Source organism: Rhinopithecus bieti, unplaced genomic scaffold (genome assembly GCF_001698545.2).
Source record: "Rhinopithecus bieti isolate Rb0 unplaced genomic scaffold, ASM169854v2 scaffold_65226, whole genome shotgun sequence".
In the NCBI taxonomy this organism is placed as follows: Eukaryota; Metazoa; Chordata; class Mammalia; order Primates; family Cercopithecidae; genus Rhinopithecus; species Rhinopithecus bieti.
In genome coordinates this window covers 1,143,773-1,162,922 of record NW_016825767.1, presented here as the reverse complement: position 1 = coordinate 1,162,922, position 19,150 = coordinate 1,143,773, and positions in this window count along the sequence as shown.

The following is a 19,150-nucleotide window of genomic DNA, read 5'->3' as shown; positions in this document are numbered from 1 at the left end:
TGCAGGAAGATAAACAAGGGTATTGAGCAAAGACACTCCATTTGCTGCAGCAGAGCTATATTTTAGCTTTGGCTTTCACTTTACTTGAGGATTCTGTGCTAATGGAAACATTGATCTTATTTCCAACATTACTTTCCAGTATTCTCCTAAGATGCAAATGCCCCTTCAGCTTTTGTATTTGTCTCTAGGCATGGAGAATTAAATCCACCTTGTGATTATGCATAAACATCACTGCCTATTGGATGCTTTTCTTGACCACCATGCTGATCACACTTCACAGCAGAAAGCCAATCATAGCCCTCCTCAAAGTGTGCTGTAATTGTTTATATGTTTGAATAAGTGCACTGTAATATGTGTGAGGTTTCCTTCAACTCACATAGAATTTTCATAAATTTGCCTGGATAGAATCAGCTCACAAGAAAATGAATTAGAGCCCCAAAAGCAGGAAATAAATCCAATAGCCTAAAATAGTTTCTACATATTTCTTCTGCCCTTTCAAAGAGAATTTAAAAGAATTCATCTATCTTTTTAATATTACAGTCAATCTAATCTCTTTTAATTGAATTCAAGATAATTCAACCTCTCTCCATTTACTATTCTAATTGTTAGACAATTTTCCTCATGTACTTATTTGTTCTTTTAACAAATTTTACTTACAGTCTTCCTTTAACCCACTTAAAAAAGATACTAATACAAATATACTACAGCCCTACTATCAAGAAGCTTGAAGCACAGTGGAGAGGATATGCACAAAAACTACAGTACGAACAGCCTATACAAGTAGACACTCAGACACAGGGTGTTCCACAAGCCTGGAGGAAAGCACAGAAATCTTGCAGATTGTGGGTTGGCTAGGTGTGCTGGCCAGGGAAATCTTCCAAGAGGAGCTAATGCTTGAGCTGTATCTAAAGGCTGAGTATGGATTTTCTATTTGGATAAGGTAGGAAGGGGAATACAGACAAAAAGTATCACATAGGAGGTCTTGGAGAGCAGAGTATGCTTTGAAAACAGGTGAAGTATGTGTCAGGAAAAGTTTGGAAGTTAGCTTGACATGTAACCAAGGACAAAAGCATGAAGGGCCTTGTATCCCTGCTGGGTAGTTTTGAACTTGATCTTATGGGGAATAGATGGTCAATGTAATATTTAAGCACAACTGGGACATATTCAATTTACATCTTAGAAGTATCACTTTAACACAAACATATAGCAATGTTTTGCAAAGAAAATTTCTAGGGAACTTTGTATATTAAAAGTCATGACTCAAAATTATTTCCAGTCAAATAAACTTTGGAAATGAAGGGTAAGCATACTTAACAATTTTAAGACTTCTCAAAATCTTTAACTTCCTTATCTTTGTTTTGTTTCTCCAAGAAAAAGAACATGCAACTTTTCCCAAACCCATTTCATGAAGAAACTTTTGGATTTTTCTCTCACCAAATATCTCATGGGATTAAGGTTCCAAGTAGACACTGTGGAAAATGCAGGTGTATAGGATAAATTGGGGAGTTTCAATGAAATCAATGAGATCATTTACAAGAATATTATATGAGTTCTATCAGGAAATTAACAGTATAAGAGATTAGCAGTGGTAAGGGCATGGAAAAGACAAACCAAACGAAGTTCAGTTATAGGAATGGCAAGAAAGGCAACAATGGTCCGAGGCTTGGTGTGGTGAATCACTTTGATGCCTAAGATATTAACTTCTTAGAGTCTCAGAACTTAACCTGCTGGAACTTTGTTAGAAGGGGCTACTTTAATCCTAAATTTAACATCCCCCTTCTTTTTAACATAAGGAAATTGAGTTCCCAACAGATAAATGACTGATCAGGATCAAGAATCATCAGTTCTCCACACTTTTAATATTTTCCCTGGAGAAGAGCCAGGATGTGAATATTTATAAACACTGAATAATCACCAAACAAGATATGTTTGTCTTTGGATTATATTTCTTTGCTGATATTTGAATAGAGCTCCAAGTGACATTTAGGGAATTGATGATGCTCTAATAAAACTAATGAAGTCCACTGTCAAGACTTGCTCTGAAGGCGCTGGAAAGCTGCTTAGCATTTTTATCCTGTCCAGCTGCGTTCCTTCTCACTTCCTGCTCTGCGTTGGGGAGAGAGAGCAGCACCTTCCAGGCAAGCCTGCCTGAGTTCCCACTGAGCACAATGCTTTTTCTCAGTTCAGTCTATGAGGCACACAACGTCTTTTGGGAAGGGAATCAAGGGACAATTATGTATTTTGGCCTTAGAAGAATTGTGCCATGGCTATGCAATTATTCCTTCAAGTGGCCACTTTTAGGAATATTGGGTGCTAAATGATTGCATATTGTTATAATTTCCATTGTAAATACATATATGAAAGGGCATTTAAAATCCAATCGCAAACCACTAGTAAATTTCTATGATTTTGGTTGAAATGATGCACAATCTTTCTTTTTGAGCACAGTGGACACAGAAGGAATATTTTTCGGTGCTCTTCTTGCTGCTCCAAAGAGCCGCATCAACAGACCCATGTCAGTGATCTTACTCACTGGCCAAATGGGACTTTGGTCCTGCCACAGTTAAGATCAAAGGGATTGAGATGCCTTTGAAATGACTCTCCAGTCATGATATCTACATTTGAAATATCTTGATGTCATAGTCTCCTGGTTGTTCTCTCTGTTCTGTGTTTTCTGGTAGCTTTCAATTTTCTCTGACAGAAAGATTATTTTGCATAGTGTATCCCAGGCAGTTTCATTCATTGGTGGCAGTTTCTGAAGGGTGTTAATTGGAATACAAACCACTTTCCTTGGCTGTTAAAAATTACTGAAGGTCAAAGATAATCAACTTACTCTATTCTCATGCATTTTCCATTCTAGTAAAAATGTCTGTGACTTGCTTTTACTCAAGATTACTAAGAAGGCAAGGGAACTATTATTGAGACACACTTGATTCACTTAAGGAGCTGCAATCTTCATACTAAAGGACTTAATTTGATTTCTCATTGAGAAGGAAGAAAGGGAGGGAGAGAGAAAAGAAAGGACTGTCTGTAAATATTAGGAAAGGAAGATTAAGAACTAAGAAGCAAAACATTCTAGGAAACAGCCCTTCTACACTATGAAAACATTTCACATTGTTATTCCATAAATCTTGAATAACTTATTTTTAGTCAATACATTATTAAAATGAATATCTTCCCTACTTAGAAAAAATGCTGTTTTTAAAAAACTATCAATTTTTTATCAAGAAAGGTAAAATCTTTAATTATTTTGAAATGTTTTACTTCATTTTCTGGATGATCATGGCTATACCTAAAAAAGACACTGAAGCAAATAGGTGAATATTTTCAAAATTTAGCTACTAAATGGTTACACTTAGGAATGCTTCTCAGCCTCCATAAGTTAAACTTATTCTGGAGTCATTGACAAAAAGTATGTGTTTCATGACTGAACATTATTCAATACCTGGATTAAATACAGTCTGTCTGTAGAAATTTTCCAAATTTTTAATCTGTATAGGGAAAATTGTGCATGACCTATTTTGGGTTTATATTCCACCTGAGAGTATCTATAGATAAATACCCAGATAGATATATAGATAGCATTAATTATACTTAGTGCAAAACTGAAATGCATGTCTATATCTATAGGAAACTACCTCTAGATGTCTATATCTATAGAAACTACCACAATGGCAGGAATGAATCATTGCTACTTCTATCCCCTGGGCCTAAACAGAGCCTAGTACCATAGTAAGCATTATATATGATAGGTCATTTACTTTTTAAACATGTAGTGAAATAAATGATTAGATATATTTGGTATGATCACAAATGTAAAGTTATCTTTTATAAATTTTGTCATAAATTTATAATTTTACTTTAAAATATCACTACATATATTAATATATATTAGTCAATATATTAACACATCTATTAGTCAATACATTACTACATATATTAGTCAATATATTAATACATATATTGAATGCATTAGTCCTTTTTATTGTATGTCTGTTTTCCATCTGGAACCAATGGGGAGAATACATTTTCCTTGAAGAGTTGACTATGACATCAAGATATTTCAGTTTTGTCTCCATTCGCATGGAAAAACTGAATCATCTTTCATCTCCCAAAATACAACACTTACAAATATTCTGAACTATTGTGGACACCTTAACAAAACGAATAAAAATTCTAAGCACATAAAATGGTGGTTTCTTTTCTTTTCTTTTTTTTTTTTTTTTTTGAGACGGAGTCTCGCTCTGCCGCCCAGGCTGGAGTACAGTGGCCGGATCTCAGCTCACTGCAAGCTCTGCCTCCCGGGTTTATGCCATTCTCCTGCCTCAGCCTCCCGAGTAGCTGGGACTACAGGCGCCCGCCACCTTGCCCGGCTAGTTTTTTGTATTTTTTAGTAGAGATGGGGTTTCACCGTGTTAGCCAGGATGGTCTACGATCTCCTGACCTCGTGATCCACCCGTCTCAGCCTCCCAAAGGTGGTTTATTTTCAAATCCAAGCTTTTAAACTTCCAAAGTGTTGAGCTTCTCTCTCATTCCTTGTTTGAAGTAGACTTTAAGAAGGCAGAGTTGTTGGAACAATTAGGAATATTTTTACAGTATCAAGGTGTGATGTGAATTAAAATTGTTATTCCAAAGAAGCTCCTGAACTGTTTTCCTCTCTTTACATATAGAGAAAATAAGAATCATCTTCTAAAAGCAAAAGAAAATGATGATATCAGAAAAAGATCTGAGAGATTAAGATACAGAGAACAGCTGGATAAATACAATAAAAACTTGGTAAAGATGCTATGAACTGTACTAAATAATACAGTAGCACTAACCTCATGTGACATTGAACACTTAAAATAATGTTGTCCAAACTGAGCTGAACAGCAAGTACAAATACATATTGGATCTTGCAGATATAGTGCAAAAGAATGTAAAATATTTTAACAATTATATTACACTGAAACGGTAATATTTTGGATATATTGGATTAAATGACATATATCCTTTAAAGAACCATGGAAACACATTTTCTAAATTAAAGGAAAGATGAGGTACTTACATCTTAAAATATCTATTTATTATTACAATTAATTTCATATATTTCTTTTTCTGCTTTTTAGTGGGGCAATCAGAAAATTTAAAGCTACATGTATAGCTCACACTGTATTTCCTTTAAGCAGCATGACTATATAGAATCATTTTTTCTTTTCTAATTTTTATTTAGTTTGAATTGGTCTTTAATTAAATGGACTTCAGCTTTTACGCAGCACACAGGCTTGATATTTTTAAATGCCTTTCTATTATAATATCCTCTGGATACGTTATAAGAAGCACATTTTAAAATTTATTGATGAGTTTGCAAGACAGCATATAAAACACCTACAAGGAAAAAAAAAAAAAACGAAAAATGAGCTGAAAGCAAATGAGTGAGTAATAACCTCCTAAATCGAATCTGTTTCTGTCCTCAGGGCAAGAGGAGAGCTTGGGAGATGAGCCATTTCAGAAGGGCTGGGGTGAAACCAAGACAGGCGACCCTCAAAGTGGAGAAGCTAGAGGTGAGATGTGCACTGGGTCGGGAGCCACGAAGCTGACTATAGTGCCATGAAAAAATAGGCCAGAAAAAAACCTACATCCCAGAAAGAAAGACTCTTCAAGGAAAATGTATTCTCCCCATATGGTTCCAGATGGAAAACGGACATACAATAAAGAGGACTAATACATTCAATATATGTATTAATATACTGACTAATATATGTGTTACTATATTGACTAATATATGTATTAATATATGTAGTAATATTTTAATGTAAAATTATAAATTTATGACAAAAATTTATAAAAAATTGGTATAAATAAGCCATACTGGGAATTTTTAAAAAGAGAACAAAATTACAGAGGTAGCAGGGATTATAAAATTCAGAAAGGATACTGTGAACAACTATGTGTCATTAAATTTTAAAGCTCAATTAAAAGATCAGAGGCCTAGCAGGAATAACCAGGCCAAATCAGGCTAAAAAAGAAATTAAAAGCCTGAAGAATCTTATAATAATTAGATAAATTAAGTCAGTAGTTTAAAACCTTCCCACAAGGAAAGCATCAAGCTGTGAGTCCTTCCCACCTTTTAAGGAATGAATTATTCTAATATTTTACACATTCTTTTAGGAAATTATGAAAAAGGAATCCTTTGTAAATCATTTTATGAGATTATGGTAACTTTGATCTCAAAACCTGGCAAAGACAGTATGAGAAAGGCAAGTTATGATACAATCTCACTCATTAATCTGCATGTGAAAATTCTAAACAAACTGTTAGCAAATCCAGCAATAAATTTTTCAAAACAAAATCCTCATCAAGTTGAGTTAATGCCAAGACTACATATCCTACAATTTCACTTATATGAAACTCTAGAAAAAGGCCAAGCTGGAGTGACAGAAACAGATCAGAGGTCGGCAGCGGTCAGCTTTCCGGGAAGAGAATCCATTGCAAGGAACACAGAAACATTACAGGATGAGAGAACTGTTCTAATCTTGATTGTCGTGATGGGTACCCTGTTTATGGGAGAGTTTTCTTGTACACAAATAAATCCCTTTACACAAAGAGACATAGAGGAAAGATGGAAAGGGCTGCTGCTTGCCAAATCTGGGGAAATTTGAGCAACAAAATAGATATCAATAGTGGCAAGTTGCAATTCATTGAATAAAATAAGAGCCCATGAGATGATACTGATAATGAATGAAAGAAAGAAAGAGAAGGGAAAGCTCTTTTTTGTAACGTAATTTTGACTAATAAATATTGAAGGTGTTATTGAAGTAGAAACATCAGTATCTTGCAAACACCATTGTTAAAACTGATTGAGACAGGAATCACCAGTGGATGCTAAATCTAGGTGGAAAACACAATCTCAAGCATCTCCCCATGAATTACTTATTAATTATAGAAGAAGTTTAGTAATTGTACAGTGGAACAATGGGACAATCAATACCCTAACAAGTGATCAAAGTTAACATCACCAATGAGGAGCAAACGCACCCTGTCTTTGGACAGGAATCCCAAGATGGACGCAATATATCACTTATGTCACATTACAGCAAAATACAGGAACTATCATGCAAACTCAAATCGAGAGACATTCTATAAAACATCTGGCATATATTCTCCAAAAGCATCAATGTCATTAAAAATAAACAAAGGCTGAGATTTTGTTTCAGAATAAAGGAGAACAAAAATACATCACCAACTAAATGCAATTTTACATCTTAGACTGAATCTTGTACGGAAAAATACATTATAAAGTACATTTGGAGACAGTTGCCAAATTGGAGTATTGACTTTACAACAGATAAAAAATATATCAACATTACATTTTCTGAATTTGACAGCTGAACACTGGTTATACAAACAAATAGCCTTGTTCTTAGGAAATACATAGTAAAGTATTAAAAGGTAAAGAGGAGTGGCCCAAAAATGATAATAAAAATATTTGAGAGACAGAATGCTAAAGCAAATGGGACAAAATGTTAAAAATTAGTGAATTTGCTAGAGATTACAAGGGATTTCTTCATGCCATTCTTGCAAAGTTCTGTTAAGTTTAAATTTATTTTAAGACAAATTTTTTTAAACTTACAAAGTTTATTATATACTAATATCAAGCAATCTCCAAACTTTATCACTGAATAGAATAACCAAGATGCAGAATGACATGCTACTATTTACATAAAATAAGGTGGGTATCTGTACATATACACACATGTACATTCATGTACATACACATGTACATATTTTCTTGGATATGCATAGACTATCAAAAGATAAAAAGAAATTGGTAACACTCTTGGTTCTAGAGAGAAAAACTGAAGATGAGAGGGAATTTTCACTTTACAGCCTTTGATCCTCTGGAAGTCTAAATCATCACTCAATCCAAATAATAAATAAATGGGCAAAGATGTAAGTGTTTGACAAAGCCATACATTGGTAAGAATGTGGAACAGTGACATGTCTCATATACCACTGAGGGAGAATAGAGGGAAGGAAGGTGTGTGTTCATGGGGAGCAGAGACAGTTTGAAATATAAAGCAACAGGCATGCCAAGCCTCAGGGAACTGTCCCTGCCCTTCAGGTCAGAGTTCTCCCACTTTCAGGTCCTGGGAGACTGGGAGATAATGGCAAGTTTTCATTTATTCATTCGAAACTTCCCATTCTACTGAAGCTGCCAACACTGACCCTGGAGGGAATGGCACTTGGCCAAATGGAATCTACACATTACTGTTTGTTATCTTAGGATATTTTACTTTCTTGTTAATATTTGGGTCTGGGTGAATGTTACTTGGAACAGAACAATTACAATTATCTTATCTCCATGAGAGACAAGAAGACACAACTGTTGTGTGTGATTGTCTAGATATACCCCTAGAGAGTCTTCTAAGTTCATCATGGATGTGTGTGTTTACAGTCTCAAGGGGCAGAAGGCTTATGATCTTGCCTTGTGAAATCCAAGGTCAGATGTTTTATGCAGACCTTAGTGTTTTGAAGGAGATACCGTAGGGAAGAGAACCTGGAGGAGGCAGTCACCTCTCTCCTCTTTACTAAAGAAAATGTGATCATCTTGCATCATCTTGCACTGACATTTAACAGCTTGATCAATTTGCTCTTCCATTCCACAAATGAATTATTTCCTAAACTGCAGTCATCTCATTTGCCTCTAGCATCAGCCTTCTCCTTCCTCTGAATCCTGTCCCTCGGCATGGCAGTGAATGGCCCTGCCAATCCAACAAGTCTATGCCCAAGCCAGAAATTAAGACATTACCTTTGACTCTTTGTCTCTATTCCAGATTCAAGTCCCCTCTCATATGGCATTGGAAATTCCTGGCATCATACCTCCTCAATATCTATGAAGTCTGTCTCTTTGCTCTGCCCTCACTGCCCTGTGTAATTTAGGCCACACCACCTCCTCTCTACTCTGGGTGTCAACAGCAGCCCATTCTCTGGCCTCCCTGCTTCCAGGCATGGGCTCTGTAGGCATGAGGGGGGTTGTAGCAAACAGATTTGGAAGCAGGAGCAATTTGTGTTTATTTCTTTTCATCAAAAGAAAGATTTAATAGAAAATAGAGCCATAAAAAATGATTCTTCAGTGCCCTCCTCGTATTATTTTACCCCTATTTCTGAACCTCTGCATTTTAGAAATAAAGCATTCTTTATTTTACTCCCTTTTCACATTTTACAACCTATTTCTTCTCCTCTCTCACTTTTCTGTTCCAAGTAACATTCACCCAAACCCAAATATTAACAAGAAAGTAAAATATCCTAAGATAACAAACAGTAATGTGTAGATTCCATTTGGCCAAGTGCCATTCCCTCCAGGGTCAGTGTTGGCAGCTTCAGTAGAATGGGAAGTTTCGTCCTGGTGCAGCAGAGTCCCCAGAATGGACCAAGGCATTGGGCTACACAGTAAAGACTTGCATTGGTGATGAACAATAGATGAGACAGCCTGTAGCATAAGAAAGGAGCTTTCGGGGTTTAAGATGTAAAATCAGTTAGTGTGTCTTATATTCGTTTGTCTCTCCACAATTTGCAATAAGACAGCAGACTTTTTTCCTTGGAAACGAATTTGCCAAACACTTGCACAATTGGGAATGCACTGGGGCATTGTTGGAAGGGAGATTTGGGGTAGAGGGTGATGAAGCAGTGAACAGTTATGGATACAAAGGGGAACAGCAGCAAGGCAGGCAACTGGGGGAAAAAATGATATGATGACTTGGGCAAATGGCTTGAGCCAGGTTATTTCTCGCTTTGCTCCTTTTTGGCTAAGTAAGCAGATCCCTGTGGCTGTGATTTGGTTATTGATGTTGTTCTTGAATCACTTATGATAGTGGCAGCTCATTTGGTTTCTGAATTTTGAGCCCTGGTGGGAATTTCTTCAGTGTTCCAAGTGAAGAAAGGAAGTTGGGTTGTTGTTTTTTATTTGAATCCTTTAAATCTTACGAGAAGAAAACATGTCATGTAGTTGTAATTTTATGGTGTCATTTATACTGCTATTCTGAAAGCTGTGTTGGTGTTTCCATTGCAAATCGGTGCTTTTATAGGTTGATATCTGTCAAGAAATACTCTAGGGATGGAAATGTACCACCAACATACTTTCTGGTTCACCTGCCACATAGCTTAAATTAATACAGCTACTTTTGCCTTTACTCAGCTTTCATCATTGAAAAAATAGAAATATCAAACATAAATAGTTTTAGCCTAATGTAAAGAAAAAAGTCCCTTTCTCTGGCATGTGGCACTCTTTTTCATCTTACAGAAAGAGGAAAAACAAGTCCAAGAGTAGTGTGTACACCTGTCACTTGTTCATACAAAAGTCAGGTGAAACACCAAAGGTGACAAACGTGTAAGGTGCTCTGTGAAAACCACCAGATCTGTCTCTTCGAGACTCCATGCACTGGATCAAAAGCCAGACTAGTTAGCCAGAACAGTAAATATTCTGTGTGTATATTTAATGAAGTATTCACCTTTCTCATATGGAAGCAGGGTATTTTCCTGACCCCTTCACGGGACTCACGACGGGGCGCTTCATTTACTCAGCTCACTGCTCTCAATCCTTGTGGGAGGGAGTGTGTGTAAGCGAACAAGATGGGAACTGGAGTGCATGAGCACTGGCCATTTCAACGCCGGCTGGATCAAACTCCACTGACTCAGACCCACTACATTCCACCCCTCACAGGAGGGAACACATAGGTAGGCAAGCGCAGAAGCTGGAGCAACCTCTTTTGGACCCTGACAGGAGGAAATTTCATACACGTCCTGCAGCAGTGTCCAGGCAGGGCACCTGCGACTCACAAAGCCCCAGAGGGTGTGTTACCCTGCTCTTCTAGCTCTGCTGTCCCCAGGCAGCTTCAGTGTTAACAGCTCAGCGGGCTCTTTGCCTTTTCACATGAGGCGGCTGACCTCTGCCAGTAAAGGCAAAGGGCCAGTGTGACAGCCCTCTGCACCCGTGGCTCCCAAGCTTTTGTCCAGCATCAGGGAAAAATGAGGTCACATGACCAAACTGAAGATGGTAAACGCAGGGGATTTTATTGCCAGTGAAAGTGGCTCTTAGGAGGGAGGGGAGCTGAAAAGAGGATGAGGTATGTAGATAATCTTCCTCTGAAGTCCGGCCGTCTTCAGCTGATTCTTCTCTGAAGTTATGCCATCGAGCTGTCCCTCTGAAGTCAAGCCGCTTCTCTCCAATGTCCAACCATAGTCCCTGATGTCCAGCTGCTTCTCCCCTCTGCCAGCTGATTCTGGGGTCTTTATGGGCGCAGGATGGGGGGCAGGGTGGGCCACGGGTAGTTTAGGAAAAGGCAACATTCAAGTGGGAAAACAGGGAGAGAAGCTGTCACTTTGGGTCACGGGTTTCAGGCTTTTCAGATTGAGAGCTGAGTTTTGGCAGACACCCGCCCTTTTCTCCTTAGAATTTCTCTGCCCCCTGTCCCTGTGAATATGAGAATGTCTTTATGAGTGCTAAGCTCTCCTATTGTCCTATGAAGACATCAGAATCTCATGGATAACTGTTTTTGGTGTTGCTGTTTGTTATCTAAAAATATGGTTGTTTCCTCTGCTGATACAGATCTTTAATAACAGTGATTTATGATTTAGATGCCTGAAAGCTAAGTCTAGAAGGAGCTCTGAAAGAAGATTTATTTCACTTGCTTTCATAAATAAGTACTAAACTACTTGAAACTTCTGTTTCCTCATTTGTGAAGTACCATTAATAAGGCTTTAATTTCTTTTTATTTTATATAATCTTAAGTAACACCTGTGCATGATAAAGTGAAAAATAGTCAAATAGTATATAAGGAGATACAAAAGGACGAAACACACCTCTTTCACCCATCCGAATACTACTTCCACCATTTCCCCTCCCTAATCCAGTCTCTTACGAGTCCTTCCAGAGTGATGCTTTGTTGTATATATTTATATACATATGTGTATATATGGATACATGCATATGCATATGTCCTGTCTTTTTATTCCAGACATTTGCAGAATATTATAGGATTTTAATTAAAAATTAAATTGTCCTAGTTCTAACAATTCAGTTTCTTCTTATATTTTACTCTCTTCAGCTCTTCTATGCTAAGGAGTCTTGACATTTTTTTAAGTAGATATCAATCATCTTTTATGTGGGAGGGTGTTTCTTTCACCAAATAAATAAGTTTCTGAGAATGTGTCTCTGAAAAATTAGAATAGTGCTATGCTCTGTGCACACCAATGACACTTGATGAAAACTGTATAATGACTGAAAATATGGGTAGATAATATTTTGGTTGTGACATTCTGATGCAGCTTTTTTGATGGTAGCTATTTTGACTACTAATTTTAAATTTTGCATGCCAATATTAATTTTGCATAATTTTCACACTTGCCAATTTAACATTTTCCGTCTAGAAGACTCATTATTTTGATAATGATTTTCATGTCTTTTCAACAAAAACCAACTCTCCAACCAATTGAGTATCCTATAATTCAATTTAAGTCTGACACTCACTACACAGATAGAAATGATCCGAAAGGTTAACAGTGCCCCACTCCAGATGCCAGCTGCAAATGGGAGCCCTAGACTACTCACACTTCTGAGCAGCCAGTTACATACTTAGATGTTTCTGGGACTCCCTCTCGGGTTGGATAACTCACTAGAATGACTAAAAAAACACCAAACTTACACTCATAGTTTTATTTTAAAGGATATAACTCAGAAACAGCCAACGGAAGAGATGGATAGGACAAGGTATGGGGTGAGGTATGGAGCTCCCACACCCTCTCCGGGCAAGCACCTGGATGTATTCACCAAATTGGAAGTTCCCCAGATGTCATGGTTTACGAGTTTCTATGGAGGCTTCATTATGCAGGCATTATGATTAAATCATTGGCCATTGATGATTAAACTCAATCTCTAGCCCTTCTCCTCTTCCCAGAAGTTGAGGGTGGGGCTGAAATTTCTAACCCTCTAATCACATGGCTCGTTTCTCTGGTGAGCCACTTAGAACTTCAGTTTTCTCAACTGTGATATGCCAATAACAAGAAAGACTTAATTTTTCTTTATTTTATTTAATCTTAAGGTCACAGCTGCATATGATAAAAAGAAAAAAATTAAAATAGTATGTAAGAATACACAAAAGGGAAAAGTCCCTAATCTGAGGGTAAGACCTCCATCATGAGTAATCTAATCAACCATACAAAAAAAATAAATAAATAAAAATAAAAAAACACTCATGTTTGCATGGTGGCTCACTCCTGTAATCCTAGCACTTTGGGATGTCAAGGCAGGAGGATCACTTGAACCCAGGAGTTTGAGACCAGCCTGGGAAACATGATAAGACTCCAGCTCTAAAATAAATAAAAAATAAATTAGCTGGGCATCATGGTGCATGCTTGTAGTCCCAGCTACTCGAGAGGCTGAGGTGAGAAAAGCGTTTGAGCCTAAGAGGTCTAGATTGTAGTGAGCCATGATCATGCCACTGCACTCCAGCCTGGGTGACAGAGTGAGACCCTGTCTTAAATAAATAAATAAATAAATAAATAAACAAAACAGTCTTATCACTCAGGCAATTTCAAGTGTTAGAAGCTCCGTGATTTTTTTTATATACCACAACCATATTTTTGCTATGACCAATTTTCATTTTCTTTAAGAAAATTATGGAGCTGTTCATTCTCTTAATTAAAAATACCACCAACAAATATCAAATTTATAATCATGCATTGGTCTGGTTTTGGACTATTAGGTTCACCAATTTATTTATCAACCTCTCCACTTAACACCAATAGAATGCTATTACTTTTTTAATATGTTGATACATGATGACAAGTCTTTCCTCTTTTTCAAAATTTTCTTGATTATGTTTATATTTTTGGTCTTCCCAATGGGATTTAGAATCAGCTTGTCAAATTCCATGAAGAATCTATTGGAATTTGGATTTGAAATGCATTGAATTTATGGATTCTTTTAGAGAGACTAGACATCTTTTATTTAATCTTGGTGAAGAGGTATAATATTTCAAACAGAATTCTAAGGTGGCCCCAAGAGTCCTGCCTTATAGTGTACATGCCCTATATAAACCCTATTCTTTGAATACTGGCAAGGCTTGTGCATATGATGGGATTTTACTCCCATGATTATGTTACCGTATGTGGCAAAAGGGATTTTGCAGATGTGGTTAAAGTTCCTGATCAGTTGATCATGAGTTAATAAAAAGGGAGATTATTTGGAGCTGGGCCTCATCTAATCAGGTGAGTCCTTAAGAGACAAGAAGCAGCAGCAGACACTCTCTGCAGGCCTTGAGGAAGTAAATTGCTGTTGTGAGCAGAGGGAAGTCACGTGACAAGGAACTGAGGGCAGCCTCTAGGAGCTGAGTACAGTCTCTGAGCTCACAGCTATCAAGAAGACAAAGAACCAGTCGGGCTCGGTGACTCATGCCTGTAATCCCAGCAGTTTGGGAGGCCGAGGCGGGCAGATCATTTGAGCTCATGAGTTTGAGACCAGCCTGGCCAACATGATGAAACCCCATCTTTACTAAAAATGAAAAAAATTAGCTGGGTGTGATGGCACGTATCTGTAATCCCAGCTACCTAGGAAGCTGAGGCAGGAGAATTGCTTGAATCTGGGAGGCAGAGGTTGTAGTGAGCCGAGATTGCACCACTGCACTCCAGCCTGGGTGACAGAGCAAGACTCCATCTCAAAAAAAAAAGGACAAAGAATCACAAGAATATGAATTCTGGGAATCATCTGAATGTGCTTGGAAGAAAATTCAGAGCCACAGAGGAGAAAACAGCCTGGCCAACACCTAGATGTTAGCCCTGTGAAACCCATGGCAGACAGCCCATTTACACCATGCCCTGACTTCTGATCTACTGAACTGTGAAATAAAAATTGAGTGATGTTTTGAGCCACAAAATTTGTGGTAACTTGTAACGGAGCAGTAAAACATAAATACATATACCTCTAATGTTGGTAGGCACTTCTAAGGATTTTTCCTTAAAATATTTCCATATTTTTAAAACCTATTTCTAAAGTTTTAAAACTCTTATTACTAGAGGGAATGAGATTTTTTTATTTATCATGTAATTAATTATTGTCACTATAGAAACTAGCGATGCTAAAACTAGTGATGTTTTAAGTTCATCTGGTATCCGGCCACCTTGCTAAACATAATCATCTTATTCATTTTATTTTATTCTTACCAATATATATACATATTTCTTCATTTTCTCATCTTATTGCACTAGCTAGAATTTCCCATACAACATTGAACGCTGTCGATGATAATAGGCTTTCTTTTCTTATTTTATAACCTAATGGGAGCACACCCAGCTTTTCATCATGAATTTTGATATCAGTTCTCATTTCTGGTAGATACTTTTCATAATATTAAAGAAATATTCTTCTATGCTACTTTGGAAAAAGGTTTTTTTTGTCATTTGAAATCATGGCTAGGCATTCCTTTTTAGCAACTATTGAATGATTTTTGTGCTCTTTTGATCTGTTAATGTAATGAATTACAATGATACGTTTCTCATGTTAATGTTTCTTGCATTGACTAAACACTTCTTGGTCTTTTAATACACTGTTAATATTTTATTTTGAATTTTTACATGCACTTTTACAAATTAGAATGGCATAAGAGTTTTATTTTGTGGTGCTGAACTACCTAAAATATATGGCTAATGGATTAAAATCTTCAGATACACAAATTTGTACTAACTGATTTCTCAACTGTATGCCCTTATAAACACAAACACAGATTCACAGTTTAACAGGTAAACCCCATGGATGTAAACTAAAATCTCTACACGAACCAGCAAATATACATAAATGAAGCCACTTCAGTAGGTCTGTGTACCGTGGACAAGTGCTAGACACTCTGGCAGAGAAGCCCATGATCCACCTAAAGAAAGCAGCCTCCACTCAGGTCCAGCCAATGACTGCTGGTGGAAATGTGACTACAGTGTTACCAGATCTACCAGATATTTAATTAATTTCTAAGATTTGACCCAAATGAAAAAAGAAAATAAAAAGAAAAACCACCCTCTGGGCCTTGTTTGTAACTTTTGAATTAGGCGGTCAATCTTAGGCTCACCATAGTCATGCACATAAAAAAAGTGTCACTTATTTCTTTAGACAATCAGAATAAGAAGAAAAAAAGTACGTCCTGTGAACTTTCCATCAATAAATAGACCAGCAAACATCTTTAAAGAGTCCTCAAGAAAGGCAGGTTCCTTTAAACATTAAAGTGCAATTTAAAATGTAAGAAAGCAGAGTTGCTTCTGAAAGACAATAAGATCACTGAAGAGTACTTGTTAATCAGATTTTATGTACAGTGATAAAACGAACATCTCAAACTGCCTCCAGATCTCATAACTAGCCAAATAAACCTAGACAGGACAGTGAATCATTACTTTTTGCATTAGATGAAAACTATAATTTTCTCTAGGTTAAAAGTACAAAGTTAGAAAGCAGAAAACTTTAGACATTTTTGTAAAACAGAAGCATATCAGCTACATAACTCTTGGTTGATATAAAGCTCACATCTTCCAAAACCAAAAAAAATAATTATACATACTCTCTTTATCTATCTTCTGCTTTCATAGGATGTAATTAACATGCAACCCTTGCATCTCTCAGGCATATCTACTTGGGCACGGCCACCAAACAGGGCTCGTAACAAAGGTAGTGATAAGAAAAGGTAAGGAAAAAAGTCTAAGGTTTTGAGTGCCCACCTACACACACTGTCACACCGACACATATACACACAGGAATATCATTGGCACTGTCAACTCTCAAGTCCCCTTCCTATTCCCTAGAAGAATCACAGAGAGTTCACATATTCATCTGGGCCCCATATTACTTCTCTTGCCGAAGTCTAGAGTGTTGCTCTTCCATCCATTACTATTAATTCGGCACTGAAGCTTCCGCAGATTCTACGGTCCACTCAGCTTCTGCTCTGGAGTTTTATGGAATGACGTTTTGAGAAATGCTATGGCAAAGGTAGGGCCTTTAAAATCACGTCAGCATTGTCTATTCTGTCTCTGTGGATAATGTGCCTTCCAATGTTACTGAGAGTCCTAGTCCAATGATCTGTTTGTTTTCAGCTACAAGTTGGATTTATTCTGATCCAATAAGTGCATGGTGTAGTAGTTAGAAGATATCAGGCTGCAGTAACAAATACACCCACACATGTAATGATGCAACATAATAGAAACTTCTCTCTCACTCTTTTTTTTTTTTTGAGACGGAGTTTCGCTCTTTCGCCCAAGGGGCCAGAGTGCAGTGGTGTGATCTTGGTTCACTGCAACCTCTGCCTCCCGGGTTCAGGCGATTCTCCTGCCTCAGCCTCCCGAGTAACTGGGATTACAGGCACCCGCCACCACACCCAGCTAATTTTTCTGTATTTTTAGTAGAGACAGGGTTTTATCATGTTGGTCAGGCTGGTCTCAAACTCCTGATCTCAGGTGATCCACCAGCCTCGGCCTCCCAAAGTGCTAGGATTACAGGCGTGAGCCACCGCAACCGGCTGAAACTTCTCATTTATGAGTCAAAATACTCCTGGGCAGCTCAGCTCAGTGAGGACTGTCTGCTCCCTTCCTGGCACCAAACTGGTCATGACCCTGCCTTCTCTGTTGCCTGTCTTCCACAGCCAGCCAAAACGGGAAAAGAATATGGAAGAACATGGGTGGAAGATGTTTATGCCAGGCCTAGATACGACAAACATGACTTCTGCACACAGTCCATTAGCTATAATTCAGTTATGTGGCCATATCAAACCATAAAAGAAACTGGGAAATAGGTTCTAGCTGAGTGCGAAGGAGAAGCTGGCAGCAGAAATGGAAGTAGCTAGCAGTCTCAGCTACAGATGGGAAGAAATATTATCTAGACCAACAGCTTATGGGTACCCCATAGCAAAAATAGACCCTTTTTCTCTATAGATTTTTTTCTCACTTCCCATTTTTGGTAATATTCATCCCACAGGTTAAAGAACCAAAAAGTTGTCTTTGAATATGAGCCACGTATTTCGTATGTTACAGCATTTGGACACTTAAAGCCTCTGCCCATCTCCTGCCTCCCAAATGTGAGATCCGTTCTCACCACACTCAAAGCATGGAGACGACAGAAGAGACTTAACCCACGATCTCTGCCCTTCAGACGTGTGTAATTAAGTTTCCAGAAAAAAGGGAGACTCAATATATTCACAGACATGATAAAAGTGATCTAAAAGTACACTATTAAATCTCCTCTCGTTATAGAAGAGGAGAAGCAATGCATCGCTGGGAATTTCCTGATTCATCACCATATATGCAGCATGCATGAGTGGTTTAGGGATAAAGAGAAGAAACTGTTGAGAATTGACTACATTTTTATCAGAAACTAATGTATTAATTGTATAACCAGTGATTTTAAATACAAAAAAAAATCTCATGCCTAGAAAGCTTGACAGTACGCCATTTTAATTTTTTTGGTTTTTGTCCTCTAGTTTTCTCTTGTGACACACTGGATAAGTGAAGAACTCATTAAATTTTATTTCACTTTTCTTCTGTCTTCCTTCATAAAATAATGAAATCAAAGTTGAGAATTACCATGATTAGAGAAGGGCCTGTGATGAGTGCAGGGAAATGGTTTATGTCTAACAACTATTTAATCAAAGCATTACCAAGATCCATCTGTAGCTTTAAAAGAGATTTTCTTCCAAATTTTGCTGTATTGAAATGCAGTGGAAAACTCTGCATTAAACCACGAATTCTCCAAATTCAATAAAAGGAAGTGTAAAAAGATATTTTCTTCAAATGCCTCCAGCTGGCCATCTGCCCTAATCACATACAGGCCTCAAAATTGTTTTCTACTGACAATAATAGGCTCTATAAAGAGTATTACTGTGGAGTGATTTGAGAGACTGTGGAGAGTATTGTGACCCCTCGCCTCGGTGGAGCGGAGCTCGCCTGGATGGGAATACAAAGTTAGAAACCGGGAGAGAGGCCAAGCCTTTGGTGTGCGGGTTCCTCTTTAGCTGCTATGGCATGATTCTCAAATCTTTCCAAGGAGCAAGGGACAGCTGATTAGCTGCTGGTCTCCTGCCCTCTGAGGGCAACCCCACACAGCATAGTTGGTGGTGCAATGATTGCAATGATTCAGCAAAGTAGG